The 25,384-nt window shown below is 37.6% G+C and overlaps 1 protein-coding gene across 3 annotated transcripts in view; it reads left to right on the top strand.

Moving 5' to 3' along the window:
* The first annotated feature begins 4,556 nt into the window (after positions 1–4,556).
* The window catches only part of sbno2b (strawberry notch homolog 2b), a 72,165-nt gene continuing 51,337 nt past the window's right edge, over positions 4,557–25,384 (top strand). For 2 of the 3 annotated variants that reach the window (XM_059569449.1, XM_059569447.1), the window contains exon 1: positions 19,725–19,918. The gene's annotated coding sequence lies outside the window, so the exon portion shown is untranslated. Of the gene's footprint in view, positions 4,625–19,724; positions 19,919–25,384 lie in introns of those variants that run through there. The other variant, XM_059569448.1, reaches the window with a different exon arrangement.

The following is a 25,384-nucleotide window of genomic DNA, read 5'->3' as shown; positions in this document are numbered from 1 at the left end:
TTTGTTATCTATGACATACCATTGCTTGATTTTATATTAAATAGATTTGTTTGTGTGTGTGTGTGTGTGTGTGTGTGTGTGTGTGTATTATTTAAAAAAAGCGTTTTACATATTTGTGTTTAAATAAAATTAATAAAAAACGTTTCTTCAAATATGTTTTGTGTGTGTGGATATGATTTGATTGATATGATTTAGCAGATTTTTTTTATCTGATCAAAAAAATGTTCTATTAAAATGAATACAAACACATACTGTACATACACACAATATAAAAAGCACAATATGAAAGAGTGGGCCCAAGTAATATATACAAAATGTTTTTATTAAAATGAACACACACACATACATACACACAATATAAAAAGGACAATATGAAAGAGTGGGCCCAAGTAATATATACAAAATGTTTTATTAAAATGAACACACACACATACATACACCCAATATAAAAAGGACAATATGATAAGAGTGGGCCCATATAATATAAACAAAATATTAACAGGATAGATATAATGTACTTGTATAAAAAATATGAAAAGAGTGGGCCCATATAATATAAACAATATATACAGGAAAGATATTATGTACTACTTATATTAAAAAAAAATATGAAAAGAGTGGGCCCATATAATATATACAAAATATACACAGGAAATAAATTATTTACTATGGAGGCGGAGTTTGTCATTTATTTTGCCTGCCGCTGTTCTGCCAACCAATCATCTAAAGTTTTTCCATTAGAGGAGCGTGAGCAAAATGTGGCATTCCCATATCGGCTATGACCAAACTCTTTAGTTTTGGGCTGCCCACATTCGCTCGCACATACTTCCTCTTATGGACTCCACTTTCCGTCTCCAGGGCCCGCCGGCGCCTGTTCCTCTGGGTGTAACGGGACACAGAAGCAGCAGGCGCTGGAGCAGGCGAAGCTGGGCCTGGACCGGATGTCAAAGCACCAGAAGATGGAATCACCATCGTCACAGTCAAGTCTGGGTTAAGGACTAGTGTGCCTAACAGTGACCCAGGTGCTGAAATGGGCTGCACAACTCCTGCTGCTGTGGGGACGGGTGCGATAGGGCACTCCCTGTTGGCAGCAGCGGGCCGGCGACCCGGTCGCAGAATTGGAGCCTGTCCTTCTCGATTTGGCGGAAGGATAAATTGATGTTTTGGGCCTGATGTTGATGGCACGTCATCCAGGAAGCTGCGTATCAGCCACATCAATTGGGTCAGATGGAGTCAGTCCCTGGGCGAGGACACTCATTTCCTGATTCTTCTGCTGCCATTGAAACCTGAAAGTAAATTACTTGTAAAATATATATATATATATATATGTGTGTGTGTGTGTGTGTGTGTGTGTGTGTACAGAAATATTCAGTTCCCTGGAACCAAATAATGTGCCTTGCTTACGACTGAATGAGTGTCCTCTGGTTCAGCTCCAACAGCTGGATCATTGTTTCATCCATCAGCCTTCGACTGTTAAGCACCAGGTCTCGGATGTGGTGGTAATCTGAAAGGATTTTAGACCACCTGGGGGATGCAAACTCGATCGATGCCCGCATTCTCCAAAGGTTTTTTCCTTTCTTTTCTGCTCTAAAAGTTATAACTACATTTTAATTTAGCACGCAGTGACTGCTGGTGAGTATTTATAAGATACGGGGACTAAAATGACTAGACTTCGCGAATTAGTTTCTGCATGAAGCCATTTAGTATGCTAGACTAAGTATCCATAACTAATGCACTAACGAAGAGTTTATTTGCAAAAACAGATAATGTTTTTATAAATTTTCATAAATCATGTTTATTATTGTGGTATCATGTTTTTAATGTGTTTTATTGTGTTAGATAACTGTAATTCTTTAGTTATTATTATTTAATCAAAACAACCCACATGATTGGAATGCAGGACAATCTGTTTTTGCAAATACACTCTTCGTATTTATTTATTTATTTAAGCAATTTTACACATTATTGCAATTAATTACAATAATTTGTGTAATATTTTGTTTTTCCATTCAAAGCTCCTTTGTTAATACTGATTTAGTATGTTTTTGTTGCAGTATTTGGATCCTTTGATAGATATTTGAAATAAACTGGTGAGTTGTCACGTTTATACATTTACATTGTTGGCCAAAAAAAAATGATTTTAATATTTTTTTAATTTTTACAGTTTCAAAATATTTTAATAAGTTTCAGTTGTATTGAAAAGCAAAGGCTGTTTAATGCCCTGTTCATTTCATTGTGACAACTATTGTTGTCAGTACTGTATGTGTTCAATGAACTGTAGCAATAGTTTTCAATGTGTTCAGTAATTTATTTATAACTGACTTTTAAAAATAAAGCAAACCTGAGAAATATTCACTGGAGGAGAAAGGCACTAATTACCCCTAGTCTCAACTATACTGAAATATCTAATATAATACATTATGACCTCCACTATGTCAACACTGAAATGAAATTATCCGCTAGGCTAGCTTGACAGATTTCTGTACTAATTCCACTGGAACTAATACAGAGCACTGTTTGTGTGTACAAGCAGAAATGGTGTACATTGCTCCTCATCAGCATGAAAAAGCTGCTGAGCAAGGTTTGCTTTTAAGGTTAGTAGTTGTAGAACTCAACCCTGCTGACTTGATCATGTACATGCAGCGTATCCAGATGAAGATCTTGTAGGATGATATTTTATTACCTATGAGACCAGTCAGTTATTCAAGAGAAAGTTCTGGCATGTGTTACATTTAAAATGCAACTGTGAGATTTGTGTGGAACAGATGGAGAGAACACAAGAATAAGAGTCCTCTGGTTGCAGCACATGAGATTTTTACAGTGAAGGACAGAAGGCTAATAAACTGCAGTGTTAAAGGTCTTGTTGTGTCAGAAATGGTAGAACAAGCCATGGTTTAATGATCTCAGCCTCTTGCAATCTAGAGTTGTTTTTCTCATGAGGAATTCAGAACAGCTGTAGCTCAGGCAACTGACACAATCCAGACGTTTCAAAAGCAGGGTCCTGTACCCTACGTGATTGCCAAATTAACAGCAACCCACTGGAACACAATGGTGCCAATTTAACTTGCACTTTTTCCAAAGCAATAGTTCACCCAGCATGAGTTAATGATGATCGAACTTCAATACTTGAAGAAACTAACCCTTCAAGGTCAATGTTGTTGTTTTTTCTATTGATTTATTTTTTTCTCATTGTTAGTTTGGCCCACAGGTGCGATGGAAAAGAAGTAGTCCGGCTCTCGTTTGCAGCACAGGGCGAGCGGTACAGGACCGGCCCCATGCAGCAGGTTGAGGAGGAGGACAGACATCAGGGTCGTGACGGGAATCCTGTACATTTCTACAGTGCGTGGGTGCAGCGAATACTGTTGCACGGTGCACCGATACTTCAAAAGTATCGCGATTCTCGGAAATTAAAAACGTCACGATTCCTAAATTTATTAGTATCGATACTTCAAAGAATGACTGCGTTCCAGATTTGTAAGAGACGTATTTCATGTTGGTGTGTGCAACGCATGCTTCTAGTGCCTCCCTATGGACGCCTGTGTTTTTTCTCCTCACGAGATATATCAGTTCAATCAGCTCGTTCACAAATGAGAAGATCTATCGATCTCGTTCAATGAAGGGCGGATTCGTTCACTACATTCAACAAATCACATGCTCCGTCACATCTTGAGTAACTCTTTGACAGGATGAAGCAGTTCACGAGCTGCGCATGCGCTGCTGTGGAGAGAGGAACTTCAGTGAACGAGAAATATGAGTCAGTGGATTACCTGAACGGGAACGATTCATTAACCTAAAAGATTCGTTCACGGACGAACCATCACTAGTGCAATTTCATATAGCCTATATTAAATATTTGGAATATATATTTTAATATTTTATTAGGTTCTTTGATAAGGTTACAATACGAAGGTCTAAGTAGCAACGTATCTTCCGTGATGTCCCCCATGCGCGCATCACTAGGCTGCATGTGCAAGCACAAGTGATACTGTGTCCGCCGGTCCACGACTGGTAGAAAAAGATGACGCTCAAAAAAGCTCACTGGTTGCACAACTGACAAGAATAAGTTACAATATCTCAGATATTGCTGCTAAATTTTATTTGCTTTTTTTTTTTTTTTTACTTGAATACCATTGCTTAAATTGATATTATTTATCTTTTGACATTTAATCTTCTGAGTTCAGAAACATTGTTTAATATAATCGCTGTTCATATTTTTATTCAAAGTTCAGAATAAAGATAAATTTATTACTCTTATGTTTCTTATGATAACTGAGATAATGCTGCTAAATTTATTCTTTCTTTACCTTGAATGTTATTGCTCTAATTTATTTTTTATATTTTGATATTTCATATTTTGTTCAAATGTTTAACATATGTGCTGTTCATATGTTCATTTATTAGTGTGTTATATGATTAGAATGTTGTCCCGATTTTAAAATAAAGCACAGCAATGATATTTGAGAGTGTATTTTCCCCTTTCAGGAAAAGTATCAAAATCGCAATTCTTGACTAGGTATCGGTATCGAAATAATAATTTTGGTGTCGTGACAACACTAGCAGCGAGGCTCCAACATGAAACCACTGGCACTGTGGTGGACAGAAGCACAAGATCTTGTTTTTGTGGGTGAGAGTTTTATATAATCGATAAGACAATTTTCACCTGGTAAATGAAAAAACAGGTGAAAAAAATCCACTAATTTGAAGGAAAGGACTTCTTTTTGTCACTTTGACTTGGGGCAAAACACAACCACCCAGGGGTGCATTTCCCATACAATAACATAACTTGTTGCTTAAAGGAATGGTTCACCAAAATGTAAATTCTGTCATTAATTAATCACCCTCATGTCATTTTAAACCTGTAAGACCTTCGTTCAACTTCAGAACACAAATGAAGATATTTTTAATGAAATTCGAGAGCTTTCTGACCCTCCATAGACAGCAGTTTAACTGACACATTCAAGACCCAGAAAGATAGTAAGGACATTGTTAGAACCTAAATTCAACTTCCGTGTCAATCTTCAACGTTTGTTTACTACAGTACCACAACACATAGAAACCAGATGTGCTGTGCCTTGATTGCAAGGAGAGGAATGCAAACGCATGCATCGCAGACTGCTAGGCTTTGGTAACTATCAGCAGTATACACTCCTGGTGTGTTGGTCAGGACGCAAAGAATGAGGAGACTGGCGCTTCTTTCCAGAGTGTATTGAAAATTACAGCTGTTATTTAGATTATAATGAAAATGTTGGTATTCTTGATTAGGAAGTGTCTGATTTATTTGTGAACATGTACCTGTTTTACTTATACTGTTATGTTTTGTTATTTTTAGACTAATTTTCAATACACTTTGGAAAGAAGCGCCAGTCTCCTTATTCTTTGTGTCCTGACCGACACACCAGAAGTGTATCCTGCTGATAGTTAGAACCAAAGCCTAGCAGTTTAGCTGGAGCTAAAAGCGTAGCTTCATAAAATGACCGTTGAACCACTGATGGACTATTTTTAACGATGTTCTTACTACCTTTCTGGGTCTTGAACGTGTCAGCTGCTTTGCTGTTTATGTAGGGTCAGAAAGCTCTCGGATTTCATCAAAAATATATTCATTTGTGATCTGAAGATGATGAAGGTCTTACGGGTTTGGAACAACATGAGGGTAAGTACTGAACTACGGTGAACCATCCATTGAAATCTAATTGGAGCTAAATACTGCAGGTCAATGGTTCTCAAGGATCAGGATTGGAGACTGCTGGCTGACTTATTTATTCAGGTGTCCACTCTTCAGAAATTGTGGTTTGTATACAATCTAAGTCCACATATCAAACAATATGCCATGCGTCTAACCACAGGCCGAGAGCTGTGTATGATACTGTTTGCGAATGTTCATTGGAACTATTTCAGGAAACACTTTATTATTGGACTATGTTGGTAATGACGATGCAACCATAGTTGGATAACAATGGCTAACGCACCCAATAGCACCCACATACCAACACAAATGGCTACAGCCAAACACTACTGATATTGATAATAAAATGCAAGAACCTAGTTTCATATTGTACTTTTGTAAAGTTCAATGATAAGGGCAAAATGAGGTCTCATCCAAGACCTTGTAATGTATTTTAGAGGCCTCTGCCTATGGGTTAGTATAGATGAATAGACCGCAGTGACATCCTCTCAGCTTTGAGGAGGCATTCATTAGTATGTCGAGCTGGAGATCTACAGTGAGATGCCAGTGAAGTCCTGTTCTACTGGAGGTCTTTGATTAGGAATGCTGAATGCTCAGGCCTCATACTGGGAATTAAAGGGGTGCTGGATGAGCTTGTTCAGACCAAGGCATTGATCGTGATACTGTTTGATGGTGCCTTTTCTATAACATCAGCATACAGTAGACAGAAATCTCTAGATTCTGCCAGAAACTATGGAGGAAATACAGTATACCTCAATGGTTGCTTCTAACGTGAACCTTAGTCACAGATTTTACAGTTTCTAACAGATGTTTTCTTGCTCTCTTCCAATATTTGACTAAAGTTTTTCATGTCTTACCTGTAAAATGGCACATGCAAAATATACTGTCCAATCAAGCATCCAAGTCCAGCCAGGTGTGCAAAACCCATATGCAAATGAACCCAGCATTAGAAGAGCATTGGAAAAGGAGCAGCAACATCTGGAGTCGTGCAACAAGTATTACTTCAATCTGAGTGTCAACACTACACGCCTTGCCTCTACACACCAGTGCTTTGATGGCAAATTAATGCAGTCCAACTCAATCCCCAAGGGCACAAGCACTGCTGCAGCAATGCACTCCCGCTGAATACAGATCGGCCCGACTGCATTGAGTTCACACAATCATTCATACTTATTAAGGCTTAAAAATACAAACATGAGTGCATTACCCATGATTAGACCATAAACAGAGCCTTGTCATATTGCACAGCATATGGTGTCTTTCAAGAAAATTATAAGAAGGTGTGAAATTCATGTTCACCCAGGAATTCAGATGCATCTTTAGAGAATTTATTTTTATTGCTTGATTTTAAATATCATATACAATGGTAATGAAATTTATTTTAGTATTCATGATATTTTTTCACAAATACTTATAAATATAATGAATATATATTACAAATATACATTTAAAATAAAATATCATGGTAACACTTTAGAATACTTAACACCTATTAGTTGCTTATTAGCATCCATATTACTACATTATTATCCATGTATTAGTGCTAATTAAGGACATATTAATGACTTATTCTACTTGACCTTATTCTACATCCCTAATCCTACCCAATACCTAAACCTAACAACTACCTTACTAACTATTAAGCAGCAAATTAAGAATTTATTGAGAGAAATGTCGTAATTTATAGTTAACGAGTTACCAATATCATATATACATATATGTATATATATTATGTATAAAATAATATACATTATTGTTTTTTATATTAAGTAAGCACTTCGTATCATAAGCATAAGCACTCAATTAGTATCGAATCAGTCACAGATGTTGAATTGGAATATGAGTAGAAACATTTCAAGGAATTTCCCCTGCCCTATACATACTATATAAATATTCTCACCAGCACCTGGGCGTCCCTGAGTGCACAGGTATTATGCGATCGATGCAGGTTTCTGTCCTCTGTACAAGCATACGTGTTGGCGCGCCCTCATTCCTTATCAAACACATTACCACACATGTCACACCCTCTGCTTGTTTGAGTTGATGGAGGGGCTCAGCCAGGACTCATGGGTAGGATTAGCTTATCAAGTCATAGCACATCTCCTGCCTGATCGATGAGCCACCATTGTGCCAGGGTTCCATCTGGAACAAGGACTTTTGATAACCTATTGAGCAAGCTAAAACCCCAATCTAAACAAAAACAAAGGTACCCTTGATACCTTTGTGTTGGGCTGAGGCAGAGGGGATATTCTTGGACTACCCAAGGTGACAATAAGCCACCCACCTTATTGAGTGCTAATGATTAGTAATACTTACCGTACAGTCATTTAGAGGAGCTTAATGCTATAAAGTTTAGGGTATTAAAAAGCCTGAATGTGTTGGTATAAGACTGAATGTAATAATTTTAGAGTATGTGAAATGTATTCACAGCAACTTTGGGGAAGCCCACAGGATCCTTCAGATACGGTTCATACTCTTGCACATATCTGTTGAGCATTTCTATGGGCAATCAAGAACGGCCTATATGGATAAAGATATGAGTTTCTTTGTCCCAGCAGAATTAATTATGGAGATCATACGCAAGCATATGGTGAGCACCAGCTTACCAATCCTCTCAAGATAGTGAATCCCATGGCAGCCGCTAAATAAATCACAAAGAGATGATCCAGGGGGTTCCCGATCAAGGCTTTTTTCTGCTCACGTTCAGCCTGATGGATACAAGCACCATTACTGATTCTGTAGAGAAAATACTAACCACTGACCAATGTCAACGGTGTCTGTTTCTTCACCTTGGATTCTCCGACAAGAGGCATATCCCTTGGCCAGGAGAACAGGTCAAAACACAATAACTGTCTTTTCTTCTGTTTAATGTTAAAATGTACGTGATTTAGATGTTGTAGTGTGTTACATAAGGGTGACACGACTACATTGCAGTTTTCCAATTTTTACTTTTGGTCACCTAATATTATGATAGAATACTCGCTTCTGATTGGCCAATTGTGTGTGGTCCTATGGAATACTTGATTCTGATTGGTCAATTGTGTGTGGTCCTATGGAGTACTTTATTCTGATTGGTCAGTTGTGTGTGTTCCTATGGATTACATGATTCTGATTGGTCAATTGTGTGTGGTCCTATGGAATACTTGATTCTGATTGGTCAATTGTGTGTGGTCTTATGGAATACTTGATTCTGATTGGTCAATTGTGTGTGGTCCTATGGAATACTTGATTCTGATTGGTCAACTGTGTGTGGTCCTATGGAATACTTGATTCTGATTGGTCAATTGTGTGTGGTCCTATGGAATACTTGATTCTGATTGGTCGATTGTGTGTGGTCCTATGGAATACTTGATTCTGATTGGTCAACTGTGTGCGGTCCTATGGAATACTTGATTCTGATTGGTCAATTGTGTGCGGTCCTATGGAATACTCAATTCTGGTTGGCCCATGGTGGCATTCCGTGGTCTCATATTAGTAATAAGCTAGTGAAAATGGAAAATTTCTTAGCTCAAAATTGCCTTGGTGGACTGTTTTTTTAGGCTACACTGTAGACTAATTTTTAGATAATATAGAATAAGGTTACAACATAATTTGAACTAAAATTAATATTCAAACATACACTTATTTATTTATTTGTTGAGTCATGCAGTAAGTGGAATATTGTACAGTAATTAACATTATTGGAAGATTATATATATTTTCCACGTATTCTCGTATGCAAATGTCACGTATGCAAATGTCACGTATTAATAACATCATGCAAAACTGGCCTAAAATCAAACAATAGAACACTTTCTTCCTCGGAAAGTGACAAACTGCTCTTGTCTTTAATGAAAGGGAAATTTTCATTTGCTTTTAGTTTTAATTGCAGGCTTTGCAAGAAAACGCATCTCTCCCTAGTGGGATTACGAGCTCGGCTTCATTGGCACTTTCGAAACGCTGAATTGAAATGTTTTCGACGTTAACTCTAAGCCCTCTGTGATGTGCAGAGAGAAAAACCTCACTAATAAGATGTTGCAGCGCTCAACTGCTATATCAAGAGTTAACTAGTCCACCTTTATTCACGCTGTCTTTATTAAAAAGATTTCACTCTTACCGACTATTGATTTCTGGCAAGGTGGAAGAGGATAATGATATCTGCGAGTGGAGGTGTGAACAAGAAATTTATATCTGGAGCCATGTGGTGGGTTTTTTTTTAAATAAAGTGCAGCTCTGCCAAAAGGGCACTTTGCGGAGACAGCGAATACCCCATGTGGCATTTCCTAAGCGTCTGCGTGACAAATAATGAATGGCAGGGGTCATGAAAAGGAAAATTCTTGAGCATGGAGGCAAAAATAATGACTGCAAATGCCACCACTGAAAGCTCAGACACAGGATTTAACGGAATAGTTCACATAGACACATAAGAAATTGGTCATCATTTACTTCACTCTCATGTTGTTCCAAAAACCTATGATTCCATTGGAATGCTATGGTGAAGTTAAGGGGAGTGTTCACGTTGCTCTTTTTCATATAGATAAATCTAGGGAAGTCGTGGCCTAATGGTTAGAGAGTCGGACTCCCAGTCGAAAGGTTGTGAGTTCGAGTCCCGGGCCGGCAGGAATTGTGGGTGGGGGGAGTGCATGTACAGCTCTCTCCACCCTCAATACCACGACTTAGGTGCCCTTGAGCAAGGCATCGAACCCCCAACTGCTCCCCGGGCGCCGCAGCATAAATGGCTGCCCACTGCTCCGGGTGTGTGCTCACAGTGTGTGTGTGTGTGTTCACTGCTCTGTGTGTGTGCATTTCGGATGGGTTAAATGCAGAGCACAAATTCTGAGTATGGGTCGCCATACTTGGCTGAATGTCACTTCACTTTCACTTTCATAAATGGTGAGCTGAAAAGCTTGACATGATGGTAGCCTGATACGTTTCAATTTAGTTGAAATATTCCTTTAATAATCTTCTTTGCCCAAGCAAAGTTTTCAAGATGGATTTCATAGCTTATTGTGAAGGAAACCATGGGTGTAAAAGTAAAGACAGGTGTGTTATTATAACAAATACTTTACTTGTATCCAATTTCATGGTTGGATGGCTAGACTAGATATTGTCCAGTGCCATTCTTCTTGTGTTCACGAGTATCTTACTGACAGCTTCGTAGATATAACAGCTCAATGAGAAGTGCTGTATTGCCATCCGCTGAGCACAGATGCACAGTCTGATACTGACGTTCTCACTTTCTGTCTTTCTCACTTCCCTTCTTCTCCCGAGCCCTTTTAATCCATAGGGGTCTTGGTTTAGTTTACCTGCATTACAGGTGTGATAATGGAATTAACGTCTCAATATGACATGCTGTGCCAGGTGACATTGTCACCTCTCAGTCACTCAAACCAATAATAACACTGCTATTTTAAGTTAAATTTCTAGCATTACATTGCAGAAGCTTACATTTTTCTATTGTGTCCTAATACTAAGCAGAATAGTAATGCACAAGAGTTTGCAATTTTTTTAAAGCGTGTTCTTTTCAGATTAATTTTTAAGTTTGTATACATAGGCCTACCATGTGTCACAGAAGAATTTTGTAATTTTTTGTCTTGGTACTGTAAACATTTTGGTGGGGGAAATGAAATTTTTTGCATGTGTCACCACATCTTCCATTGCTTTTTGTGTCAACCTCCCTGGACCTTTAATACGGTGAGAGAGAATGTCAATGAAATGTCAGTATCTGCATTCCACCGATACTAATGAGTTTAAATGGACTCATTCAGTGCAGCAACAAAACAATTAAAGGGATAGTTAACCCAAAAATGAAAATTGTGTCATTAATTACTCAACCTTTCCAAACTCATAAGACCTTCGTTCATCTTCACAGAAAAGCCACTGACATTCAAAATGCAGTAAGGTGCGCATGTCTCATGAACTCGCATCTATGACTGACATGGAGAAGAAACCGTATTCGCGTAGCTTCATAACATTATGGACTATATTACCAATGTCCTTTTTACCTTTCTGAGCCTTGATCGTGGTAGTTGCATTGTTGCCTATGCATTGCCAGAAAGCTCTCGGTGTCACGTTTATGAACTTGTTTCCTTATTTGGTCCTCTTCCTTTTCTTGTTTTAGTTAATTGATTGATCCTCACCTGTCTCCTGTTCCCTCATTACCTTCTGTGTGTATAAATACCCGTTCTGTTCAGTTCCTCCTCGTCCGTGATTGTTGATGTGTTGAATGTAAATGTGTCAAAGCTATATCTGTATGTTAATGCTAAATGTAATCTTGTATATTGTCTGTATTCTCCGTCGTCTTCAGTAAACTCCTTATTTGTTCCAGATCCTCATCTCTCACTTTGTTTTACGTTTAGCACTACACCTCACCTGTAACAGAATCACGGACCAGACAGTATAGTTTATTTTAGCTTTTCTTTCCTTTTGGTTTTTTATTTTTGTTTTCCTCTCTCTCCTGGAATGGCCATCCCAGCAGTCCGTCTCCTATGCCTGGAGCCCTGAATTTTCTGTTTCTCCGCTGGTTCCGCCCAGCTATGAATTTTCTGTTTCTCCGCTGGTTCCGCCCAGCCCTGAATTTTCTGTTCCTCCGCTGGTTCCGCCCAGCCCTGAGTTTCCTGTGTCTCCGCTGGTTCCGCCCAGCTCTGAATCTTCTGTGTCTCCGCTGGTTCCAGCCAGCTCTGAATCTTCTGTGTCTCCGCTGGTTCCGCCCAGCTCTGAAGTTTCTGTGTCTCCTGTATTCCCTCCCAGCCTCCCTCTCCCACCTCCTCCTAGACCTGCCAGTCCCTCTACTCCACTTCCGCTGGTTCCGTCCAGCCCTGATCCTCCTGTGTTTCCTCCCATCCTTCCTCTCTCTCCTCCTCCTAGACCAGCCCGTTCATCGACCTCATCTCCGCTGGTGCCAGTCAGTCCCGCAGCTCACCCTCAGTCCGTGCCATCTGGGCGCGATGGTTCGCCGCTGGACTGCCAGTCTCCAGCTCCGCTTTGGCGTGTTAAGGCCCTGTATCCGCCTCCAGCCTCCGAGCCCTGGACTCCTCCTCGGTCCTTCGACCCAGCGGCTCCGCCTTGGCTCTTAGCTCCCTCGTCTCCACCGTGGCCTGTCATCCCACCTGCTCCACCGGGCTCCCTCGTCCCTCCGGCTCCACCTTGGTCAGTCGTCGACCATCCACCACCTCGGGACTCCACTCCTCTGGTTCCACCTCGTCACTCCATCCCTCCGGCTCTGTCAGGCTCCTCCTTCCCTCTGGTTCCACCGTCATCCTCCGTCACTCCGGCTCCACAGCGGTCTTCCAGGACCCCGCCTCCGCCTTGGTCGCCAGAGCCTTTTGCTCCACCTAGGCCCTCCGGATCATCGACGTTACCCTGGCTCTGCGGCTGTGCTGCTCCATCTTGGGCTCCTCACCCACCGGTGCAGTCTCCGCCTGTCGGCCCCCTGGTGTCGTCGGCCCCTTCACCATGGCTCCTCCCGCCGTCGACTCCACCATGGATCTCCGTCCTGGCTGGTCTCTGGTGGACCATCTGGCTCCTCCTGCTCCGGGCTGCTCCCTGGCTCCTCCCTCCATCCACTCCGCCCTGGTCCCTACCTCCATGCTCCCTCGTCACCTGCTCCTGGCCTGCTCCTTGCCCGCCTCCAGAACCCCCACCCTCCCTCCGCTGGTATTCCTCTTGCGGTGCGAGGACGCACCGTTCCGGGCGAACTGTCACGTTTATGAACTTGTTTCCTTATTTGGTCCTCTTCCTTTTCTTGTTTTAGTTAATTGATTGATCCTCACCTGTCTCCTGTTCCCTCATTACCTTCTGTGTGTATAAATACCCGTTCTGTTCAGTTCCTCCTCGTCCGTGATTGTTGATGTGTTGAATGTAAATGTGTCAAAGCTATATCTGTATGTTAATGCTAAATGTAATCTTGTATATTGTCTGTATTCTCCGTCATCTTCAGTAAACTCCTTATTTGTTCCAGGTCCTCTTCTCTCACTTTGTTTTACGTTTAGCACTACACTATTTTGTAACACTCGGATTTCATCAAATATCTTAATTTGTGTACCGAAGATGAACAAAGGTCTTATGGATTTGAAATGACATGAGGGTGAGTAATTGATGGCAGAATTTTCATTGATGGGTGAACTATCCTTTTTAAATAATTCATGCAGATGTATGTAACCTTAAACAGAAATAAAATGTGGTGTTTTTGAGACCATATTTCTGATAATCTGTCATTTATTTATTTGAGAGTCAGAAAGAAATGAGGATATGCTGCATATCTCAAGAGTTAACCAATCAAATCCGTGTCAGAGCTCATAGGCTACTGTAGAACAAAGGATCTTTTCGAGGATTGTAGAGAGTAGCGAGGTAGACCAAGAGGAACACCGCCACAAGAACAGCCACCCCAATTTCCAGAATAACCACTGGCCTGTAAATACTAAATATGAGTGAACATAATATCAGATTTAACATGCTGCGACTGACGAAATAGTCTAACAATAGGCCACTGACCGCGGTCAGGTTTCTTCTTGTAAATCATTTAGCGCAAAGTGGTGCAAAATGTTCACGGCTTGTCTTCTGACAACATCGACAAGTGTTTTAAAGGAAAGACCGAAAAAATGGTAAGAATAGGGAAAATTAAGAGGCTAAAATGCTGAAGGATCAAAAAAGAAACGTTGGAATGTTGAAAAAAGATTTTCACCACTAGAAGGAGCTCAAATCTGGAACGCACTTGAAACTTTTTTTTTAACAAGTATACCTTTTATTATCATAGTAGCATTGATAAGTATTAAATATTTCATCAAGAAGATGCCCTTCAAGCCTATCTTAAAAGACGCCATACTTTTAATAAATTAATTTCTGATTAAATTTGCAATTGATCCCCAATTGCTACACACCTATGTGTATCCGGCCATTTTCTTTCTTTCCTGTCTTCAGTAAATGAGCAGAGATGAATGGTTTGGCAGAGAGAACTGTAATTATTCCAACACCCAGAGCATCAAATGAGATGGGGGGGGAGCACATGAGACACATATCCTGCCGCACTGAGACATGATTACTGTTGTATGAGGAGCTGTTCAGACAGAGGACATGTCTTATTGTCAACATGAGAGTCAATACAGCCCCCAACAGAAACAATGGTTGTTTAAAATGAATAAATGTTGGCACCGATGTACATTGAAATACATGATATTAAAAATAACTGACTCAAAAGAATGATTCTGCAATCAGGCATCACTAACTGTTGTAGTTTACCTTTGACCTTCAGTTTAATAATAATAGAAAATTGCAGTTGCTGACTGTAATGTCAATCTCAGACAAGTCATAATTCTGTTTAAATTTAAACTGGTCTCTTTTTGTGATGTTAAGACCAGCCTGGGGAGAGATGTGCACACAAATGTCTTAGTCTTCCGAGCGTGGTCTATAATTTTCTTGGCTTGTACTGCTTTGGAGCTCCTACATTATTTAAATGGGTGTGTAGTGTTGTGAATTTAATATTTTGTTTTAGTCAGGCTGCAGTTTCTACAATATAAATTATAATAAACCTTTTTTTTATCAATAAAAGCAGTAGCTTGAGTCGAGAACAAATCAATGATGTTTTGTTTTTACGTTTTCTATATGAAATGAATAACAGAAATACTTTAAATCAATGTCTGACTGTTATTTTGTGAATAGTACCGTATGGTTTCACTGCCCTCAAGTGGAAGAGATAAAGAAATAAGAGACTTTTGAGTAATAATCTTCAAAGATCACCATATTTAATATATGAATCCTACAAATATTCTTTTAATTACCCTTGTAATATAATTTAGGTTCTCCATAGTACAATATCTAAAAAGAGACAAATTTAAACAAATGCAATTAATATGACCAAAGAGGATATTTTTTTTTAATTATTAACACTTTAGGAAAGTTGTTGTGCTTTTTGATAAGAAATTATTACATTCGCTTTATATGTTACAAGAATACTCAGTACTCTTCTCAGTGCTGGAAGATTGTTCATACTGTAAAGGACACCAAAAGCCATTGGGGAAAATAGAAAACGCATACCTCCTGTTCGCTATTCAGTTAGGTATTCAATCCAAGGCTCCAGAGAAAATAATCTACAAATTCTTGGAGTAAGATTAACAATATTAGTGTTCAATATATCTTGAAAAGTCTTGGGGACTTCAATAAATGGCGAGTCAATAAATATTATGCAGGTCTCTTGTGTTATAGTTGAAAATAAACATCTACTTACCAAGGACACCCTCTCCAAAAATTGTGCATAACCCAATTTACAGTGGCCCTGTGGGGGCCGCGTTATTGTAGGAGAATAATCGAGCCAAACAAAGGCACTTTTGGAAAAGAACATAATTTGATTTTGTCATACATTTACATAATTGTGTTTACTTTTGGTCTAATTTGTCAAATGCCTGTGTGCCAAAAAAGAAAAGCTCTGCCAAAGCCGCGACAGGCAAAGAGGCTTTGTGTGGTTATGTGTTGTTCTGTAAACTCAAGAATGTACTTGTGAAGTGGACTAAGGGGATTTCTAACATTATTTGATAGATTTCTGGGTTAGAAATATTTGCTATTATTATGGGACCTATAATATATTACTCTTACAAGCAGAATTTGTGGAGTGTCATTACTGTACTACTTTACCATGCTATAGTATTCAACCTGGGTAGTAACTGATTACATGTAATCTGGATTACATGATCAGAGTTTAAAAATTAAGTACTCGTAATTAGATTAAATTGTCGTTATAATACTCGTCATCTGACTTTTTTTTATGGAATACATGATTTAATATTATTTACACTATAATAGTAATCATAATTTATTGATTCTTTTTTTATCTTTTACATTTTCCTTTCTAAAATAGCCTTCTGCTTATACACTCAGAAAGTCCAGTTTTGTGGACGTTCACGCTGGTAGCTACTGTACACTGCATTTGATATCTGGATTATAAAAATCACTTCAGGTTTAGAAAGTGTTGCGACGTTGCATCAACTTAGTGTTTTCTTTTGATTCATGTTTAAATGGTTTTAACATTTTTATGATTCAGTTAACTATTATCTTTCCATTTAACTCATAAACCCTAAGCAGTTACTTCTCAAACCCAGTTTGGGAAACCTTGATGCAATGTAATGTATCATGTTGTTAAAGGGATAGTTCAGCCAAAAACGAAAATGTAAAAAATAATTACTCACCCTTATATCATTCCAAATCCATAAGACCTCCGTTCATCTTCAGAATACAAATTAAGATATTTTTGATGGAATCCGAGAGCTTTCTGACCCTCCCATAGACAGCAAGGATCCTTACACAATCAAGGTCCAGAAACTTAGCAAGGAGATCAGTAAAATAGTCCACGTGACATCAGTGGTCCAACTGTAATTTTACGAAGCTACGAGAATACTTTTTGCCCCAGCAAAAATAACGACTTTATTCAAAAAAATTGTCTCCTCCTTATAACATACGTAAATGACATGTGCTGTTCTCTATCAGCAGCATTGTACAAGGTTATGCTGTCTACGTTGTTTACACTTTGAGCTGAACATAAACAACATATCCGCTGTATAATTTTTGGGCAAACTATCCCTTTAGTTGCAATTAAAAGACTAATTAAAAAAAGGCCGTTACAGATGCCAAACAAAAAACTTTACATTAAAGTAAAAACATGGAGAAATCTGTAAAATAACTTTTTTTCTTTCTGTAAAACCTGTAATGAAAATTTATGTAAAATTATTGTTTTTGAACTTTATTTCAATTAAGATATTTTTCTGTAATTTAAAGTTTGTTTGTTTTTTAGCAGCTGCCAGTCCTTTGAAAAACAAAAAAATATGTGAAAGTGACATAACATTAAAAAAAATGTGCGTGCTCATCAAACAAACTGTATTTATATACAAACTCAAGCATGGGAAAGTGACTATTTAGAATTCCAGTTTTGCTGATCTTGAAAAATCCCCTAAGAGGAACTGAAATTTGGCATACCAGCATATCACAAACTTTCCTCCAAAGATTTTCAAGTTTTATCACATCCTTGAAGCTTAAACGTTGAACGCTTATTTTTTATTTTCTTTTTAATTTTTTAGCTTCCTTCTAAATTAGTGAATAACATTCATGAACGATTTATGCATCTACAGTATCATATGATGAAAGTTCCTCCACGGAATAAAAAATTAAAAAGGTAATTAGGACATTTTAGTTCTGATGTTTTTTCCTCATAATTTACACTGTTTCTCACAGCTCTGAGAACAAAAAGTCAGAATAGCGAGATCTAAAATCGTGATTCTGTTGCAGGATAGACTTTAAACTCAATTCTGAAATATACACTTCTGTGAAGAATTCTGAGAAAAAGAAGTCAGAACTAAGATAAAAAATCTAAATTGTGAGTCACACATACCTATGTTCCCGCTCAAACAATATTACCCAGAATGCAATGCAAATTACAGTATTGTACTGTAGTATAAAAATGCAGTATTGTACTGTAGTTTTTTACAGTAAAGTGCTGCTGAATCTACAGCGACATTTAACAATGAATGAAAGACTCGGGATGTAAACTAATCATTTACATGTACTGTTACTGTCATAATTTTTCACTGGCTGCATTGTAATGATTTCCTAATTTAGAATATAATCAAAGGTTTTGTTTGATTGTGAATTGAATATATAACATTTTAATATATAAATATATAACTCAAATGGTCAAAATCATATGATTCAAAGATCCGAAGATCAAGTAAATAAAATAATTATAATATATATATATATATATATATATATATATTTTTTTTTTTTTTTATAAAATTATCTGAGCTTAGCATCACTACTGCATACAAGTAAAGTTAGCTACACACAACACAAAGAGTGCCAAATCCTTTTTGTAGCAATCAATATAAACACCGTCCATGTTCTAATTTTCGAGAAAAAAATTATGCTATTGTTTTTGGTTTTTGTAAATCATGGGTTTTCATGAGTAATATGTGTACTTATATGGTTCATAATCCAGTTGTTGTTGTTGTTTTTTTGTTTTTTTTGGTGTTTTAAATTGCAAAACTATGTTTTTGTTTTGAAAGAAGCATAAATGAACATAACAACATATGGGTTTGTACTGATATAAGGAAGAGTGATGACAGTATTTTCATTGTTATGTGTACTTTTACTTGAAGGAAGGTCTTACAGGTTTGAAGCGAAGTGAGGGATGACAGAATTTTATTTTTTTTTGTGAACTATCCCTTTAAGAAAAATAATCAGTAATGTTTTAAGGAAAGAAATGAAGAATTTAAAGCCACACTTTCTCCCTTGCACTACCTAAATGTCAGGATTTAGAGTAAATTGCAAAGGCTGCTTCCTTTTCTAAATTCTTTGTGTAGCCTAAATGAGGCCAGGGGCAATCAAACAGAACATTTCTTCAGTTACAGTAGCCTACATTTATGCAGCATTACGCACAAGGTATGAAAGTGATCACGTGACATACTTTGGGTCATTCACACCTATGGTAAGTAGAATTAATATAATTAATGTCCAGCAGCTTTACATTTAGTCATCCTTTTTAAAACGCTGTCACACTGTAAACTGTGTACAGTTATTAAGTGTAGATGTTTTATTTACACCTCAGCTCTTTGCACCATTGACGGTTTGTTAAAAACAGCCGGCAGACGGTCCCACTTGCCGGTCGAGACCGCCAATTAAGACACTACTGGTCTACCAATTTCTAATTTTAAGAATAGAATAGAATTTTGACCCTGTAAGACAAAACAAACGGCTATTTAGCTCTATATCCACAAGGGAGCGCAAAAAACTAAGAAATCATCAAATAATAAAACACTCTCAGACATATTTTATCATTAAGTTTACATCATAAAGTTATATATAATATTTCCTCAAGACATTCTGACTACAAAAACACGATTTTTTGTTATTTTTATTCGTCATTTGTTAATAATAGAGTCTGACGCATTCACGAGCGAAAGACGCGACGCAAACGCACTACTAGAAAGTTCTCCACGAATCACATAACGTGACGACGAGCGCGTCGCCTTTGATTGGTCAGTAGCTGTTGACGTAGGCGTCCAGACAGACGCGTCGCGTCCCATCCCCGAGTCACGGTTGACTCCCGTCCAGTGAGACGTGAAGGCAGCCGCGGAAGTATCGGCTTTCAGTTCAACATGGCTTCAAGTGCGACGAGTTGAGAAAAACCAGGGCTATTTTCAATCTCACCACTCCCGAGACGTCAAACGAGGAAAAAGAGTTGGGAAATATATTCAAAAAGCTGCTTTTATTCAAGTAAGCAAGTCCTTTACTTGTCAAAGAGTTTTTGAGAGTTGTTTGTGTACCGGTTTCTATCGTCCGGCGCGTGCGCAGTGTTTATACGTAACGTATTTACAGAGATTGTCAGTTACGAAAACTTCAAATTATTTGACGCCTAATGTATTTAATTGTACTGTTTTGTGTTTTAATGGATTTATAAATATATGAGTTGTAATAGATAGTTAGTTTTAATGTCGAAAGTGCTGTTGTAAATAGTCTCTGGGGTCGAAATAAGTTTATAATTAGTTGTGTTGCGTAGTAAAACATGACCAATTTGTCGGATTCCGATAATAAACAGGATTCAGAAGAGTTAAATACTAAAATAACTATTTGTTTGTTATGTTGACTGCGTATAAAGACTATCAACGGTTAACGTTACGTTTCTATTCGCGGAATTGATCTTTCTGTTTTCATTTCTGCCGGGTAACGTTTTGTTTTTTTTCTTAAGGTTGACATTTTTTGCCAGTATGTTGAATGCTTCTCTAATGCGCCTCATATAAACTTTATAAATGTGACATTTCTAATTTAGGTGATGAGATAGGTTTATTAATAAGGGATGAGTAATATTGAAACCAAGAGTGTAAACCCTTCAGGCTGGGCTTGTCTGAACTCATATTGTACTGTAAAACACATCAACCTGTTGTTGTTTAGTTTTGTTTCAAAGTGAGTTTTTTCTCAGTTCGCTGTTAAATCAATGGCATATTGTGTCTCATAATCATGCCATGGATTTGACTGTAATTCTTTCACTTCTCTGAATGGACAGTCGTTTCTGGGAATTATGTTTCCGGGGAATGCTGTGATGCAAACTAACCCTTCCATGGAAAGCGATGAAGGGAGGTTCTGAGCCCAGTCCTTGTCATTCGTTCTCTGTAAAAACCATTTGGAGAAACGATATGATAGTGTTATGTCTTTGTTTATTCTGATGATATCGACCTTTATTGGTCAGATATGACAATGACGGTCCCGGCTGATTGTGTAACTGCAAAAGTCACGCAAACTTCCCTCTTCTTTCTTTGCCAGCAGAGTGTGGAGGAGCTCAATTAGAAGTCTCTTGTTCTCCAACGGATGATGACGCAAGCTGACATCACTGGGTCTAGACAGGAACATGGGGAGGGAAACAATAGCAATTATGGCATGTTTTGTTTTGGAAAGACAGAATAGAATATTAAAAGAAAAAAGTTTCTTGAAATATGTCTAGATTTATCTGGTACATACTGCACCAACAGGGGAAGAAATTGAAGCCTTTTTAGGATTATATAGATTTATTTTTTGTGTGCGTTATGACCAGGGAACTACACTGTGACCTTTTGAAATGACATTGCGACCCTAATTTTTTTGAGGTCGCAAATGTATCACTGATTATTTTTGTACCTACCTTATGTTTTAGGCAATATGCTATATGACATTTATTAAAACAGAAATTAGTATTTTAAAAATATGTTTTATAACGTGCTCCGAGCATTCAACACATCAAGTTGGCTTCAGCCCCGCGATGCGGGAAAGCTGAACTGAGCAGCTAGTTACTCGCGCTGTGTTCGGTCTGCACGAGAGAGTCGTGTCTCGCGAACAGCAACACTGAACCGAGCTCTCCTTCAGGACGTTCGCGTCCTCCTGCACCTGAACGAACAAATACAAATCGCAGTTTGAACTAACAGAAAAGGATGCGAAAGAGCTTAATTCAGCACCGCTGTGTTCTGGTGTTCAGGGCGCACGCAGAAACGTCTTCAAAGTCTGCTTGCTTTTGTACCGACAAATACATACTAAATATGTCAAAATACCTGTCTTGGAAAGTGTGTTCGAAAAAGTGTGTGGTTATGTCTTAAGTGAAAGTAAAGAGTTGAGAAAGAAATCGGATGTGTATCATTATAATGGATGCACTGTCTCTTAAAGTGACCGCGCCTAATTAACTAGCTCTGCTGTCGGTGTCTTTAATGTATGAAAATGAAACCAAATCAGTCACTGCTCTTGACTGAATTACTTTGTAGTTTTAACAAGAATTTATCCACGGTCAAACCAAAAATCAGATATAATTGATTATATTGTTTTACTGATGGGTGCAGGACACTAGTTCATTTATGTAAGTCAGTATAGCAAAATATGAAATATTATACCCAAAAATTCTTCATACTGTAGACCAGTGAAATTGATAAAAACAATAAAATAAAAATAAATTAGGGACCTGACCATGTTTTGCTTGTTTATTTCTTTAATTGCTAATGCAACCTTTTCACACCACAGACTGAACAAAATTAAGCATTGCTTGCTTTGTAACTGTTCAACAAAGTATGGATATTTGTGTAAATATTGTCATACTAACAGTTGTCTGAAGTTTTGGTTGATTGTAATCCATTACATATCTTTCTATCAAAGTTATCTGACATTATCAAGATGAATGTGTTCTGACACAGTTTAACTCTTGTTCTTGTCATATTTTATTACCAATTTCTAAACTATAGCAAATAAACTGTGATAGTGTGAGAAATGTTGAAGGTGTCTGAATACATTTTGGTTTGACTGTGTATTTTATTTTACAGTGAAGACTATGCAGTGCTATTTTAAATTAGTTTCTGGACACCTACAAACTTAAAAAAAAAAAAAAAAAAAACATTGTGTAAATAGCAGAACGAACATACAGTAAATATTAAACAATTTCAAACAGGGCCCAATGTCCAACCTGCACTAGGGCCCCTCTAACCCTAACTTGGTCCTAAGTTAAAGGACCAAGACAGAGCAATGCACTGTGTGTACTGTAAGAAATAAAACAAGAAGGCATGTGGTTTAAAAGATGGCAAATAAAATAAAAGCACATCTGTATGCAATACAGTTTCATTATTATCCAGAGTGGCTTACTTTAAAAAATTTGTGCGACCAAATCATGTTTTGCACCAGTAACTGAAAAAGTTAGTAGCGCAAGTGCCACCAGTGGAAAAGGTAAGTGTAGTTCCCTGATGACATTATTAAATATCAATTTGGGTCAATTTAAGTATGCAAATAATAATAATAATAAAACAATTTAACTAATTTTATACTCTCAGATGTTTTTATAATTTTAATGCACATATAACAAAAATATATTTAGAATATATTTAATTTAAATAATTTTTCCTGTGGTTTATTAACATTGATTTGTTTTTTCCCAACTACAATTCAATAATAATAATAATAAAAAATAATGATACTTATTTTAAAAAAAAAATTATAATAATGTGGACCGAATTGTTGACATTTTTCATTTTAGTTACTTCTATTTAATGCTTGGTTGTTTTTACCTAAATTATTGCTGCAAGATTCGATGATTATCATATGAAACAGATTTTTTTTTTAAAGGAAGATGCGTCATCTAACATGACTATTATTGAATTGTTTCCCAATAAATCAAATGTTTCATTTTTTCATAACCTTGTCGCTGTCCTCTTAAACTGTAATCTTGTAAAAATTAAGACAAAAAAAAAAAGTTTAATAACTGAAAATAGTGATATATAATTTAGATATTATATTTAATTAAAATTAAGAGTTATTATATAGTTATAATAAATGATATTCACCCAGAAACAGAACAAATAATCCATTAAAATGTGACCGTTTGATGCACTTTAGTTCATGATCCTGGTTATTTATTAGCTGTTTCTTTGTTAGTTTTGGCTCAAAGCTGTGCGTGTAATTCAAACAGCCAGTTTGTATTTTGGTACACAAAGCTCTGTTGTGTAGTACAGGGAGGGTACAAAGCTCTCTAGCAGTGATTTAACTCAAGATAGTGGTCTGGTGCATGGGCTGAGGACCCTTCCTGCTTCCGTTGGGAGGGAATCTCATTCGTGCGTTTAAGTGAGGAATAATACTGCTGCTGTAGCAGTGTTTTGGTGTGTATATATTACTGCCTTACCAATGTAAGTGTTCAGTTTCTGGAATTTAGGTAATGGTTCATGTATTAAGTGTGAATTAGTGCCGGGAAGAAGTGACATGGGAGGCCACTGTGATTGGTTCAAGTCCAGCAGGTTACACAAACACTGAGTGTTGTTTATTTCACAAGCCTTTATTTGAGTATAATATTGGTGGCAGTAACTTGACTGTGATGTCTTAAGCTCCCCACAAAGAAGTTTTACCAGTTGTAGTTTTGAGTCGGTGCACACCTGAAAGTATTTTATTTTGTATATTTTCATTAATTTTTAAAAATAAAAAGTAATTTTTTTAATGATTATTTTATTGTATTTTGTATTTTATTCATAATTCATAATTATTTATTTTACATGATTCTTATTTGATTTTAGATATATATTTTTTAAGATATTTAATAATATGTTTTTACACAATTTCTCTCTTTACTTCTCTGTGGCCTCCTGGTTTGTAAACTCCTTCTGTAGAACACAGTTGTAGAGCCAGGGGCTGTTCCTCTACTAAGTGCTAATTGTGCTCAAGGAATGTGCATTCAAGGAATGTTTAGTGATATACAGAGCACGTACACCATGGCAGAACTAGCTGTGATGTTTTCTCTGTTGTCAGTTGTAACATCTGATTAGCAATCCATTTATTATCTGCAATGTCTGTCCTGGAAGTAAATGGGATTTCAAGGCATAATTTGCACATCTTGGGTGATCTGGGAAAACCATCTGATGTGGAAATACAAAGCGGAAACAGGAGTGACGGCGATGTTGTTTGTAAGTGAAAAGATTTTTTAGTGATAGATGTTGAGTTGTTTTGAGGTCAGGAAGATAGGTTCAAAATCTCATGGTGGTTTGTCCACCCCCAGTTTTCCCATAACTGGCCGCTCAATCAGTTTCTCTATGAAAAAGCTTTTGTTTTACTGTATCAAATCACCTCACCAATGCAATTACATGTTCTTCTTGAACAAAAACCTCCAGAATGAAGTCTGGGGTATTTTTAGGTATCCGTCCCTAAATTTCTGCCCTTTATAGGTTTCCCTAGGACTGTCTTTACAGTCTGTGTAATATTATGTAATAATACGTCTGTTCTCGGTTTTGACGGCACCCCAGAAACGTGCGTGTGGCTTGTTTTGCTGGATGCGGCCTTCGCTCTATCATTTAGTCAAATCCGCAGCAGTGCGGTTCATTGTCGGTTTCGTGACCCCGGGCAGAAATGAAGAATGGAGTTGCTCGGGTTTGGAATGAATCGTGAAGACGTCACGCTGTGCATCTGGGTCAGTGTTGTGCTGGAAGAGGGCGGCAACTGACAGTAAGACAGCAGACGGTCCAGTAAGAGGAAAAAAAAGCAGCATGTGCTCGTGTCCCTGTAGGTTTTTTAGGCAGATCCAAATGCAGATCAGTTTCTGAATGTTTCGCACCTTGTTTTGGTTTTTATGTCTAAATGTTATAACTATAACTTATAACTCAGATGCTACATGCACTTTTACAAGCTGGTTGAACAGAAATGTGTTTACACAACCACCCTATTAGTGTTAAGTTAATTAGTTAATAAAAATGTTACGGT

This window comes from Carassius carassius, chromosome 16 (genome assembly GCF_963082965.1).
Source record: "Carassius carassius chromosome 16, fCarCar2.1, whole genome shotgun sequence".
Taxonomy (NCBI): Eukaryota; Metazoa; Chordata; class Actinopteri; order Cypriniformes; family Cyprinidae; genus Carassius; species Carassius carassius.
The sequence above is the reverse complement of the archived record's forward strand: the minus strand, read 5'-3'. Positions and strand labels throughout refer to the sequence as shown.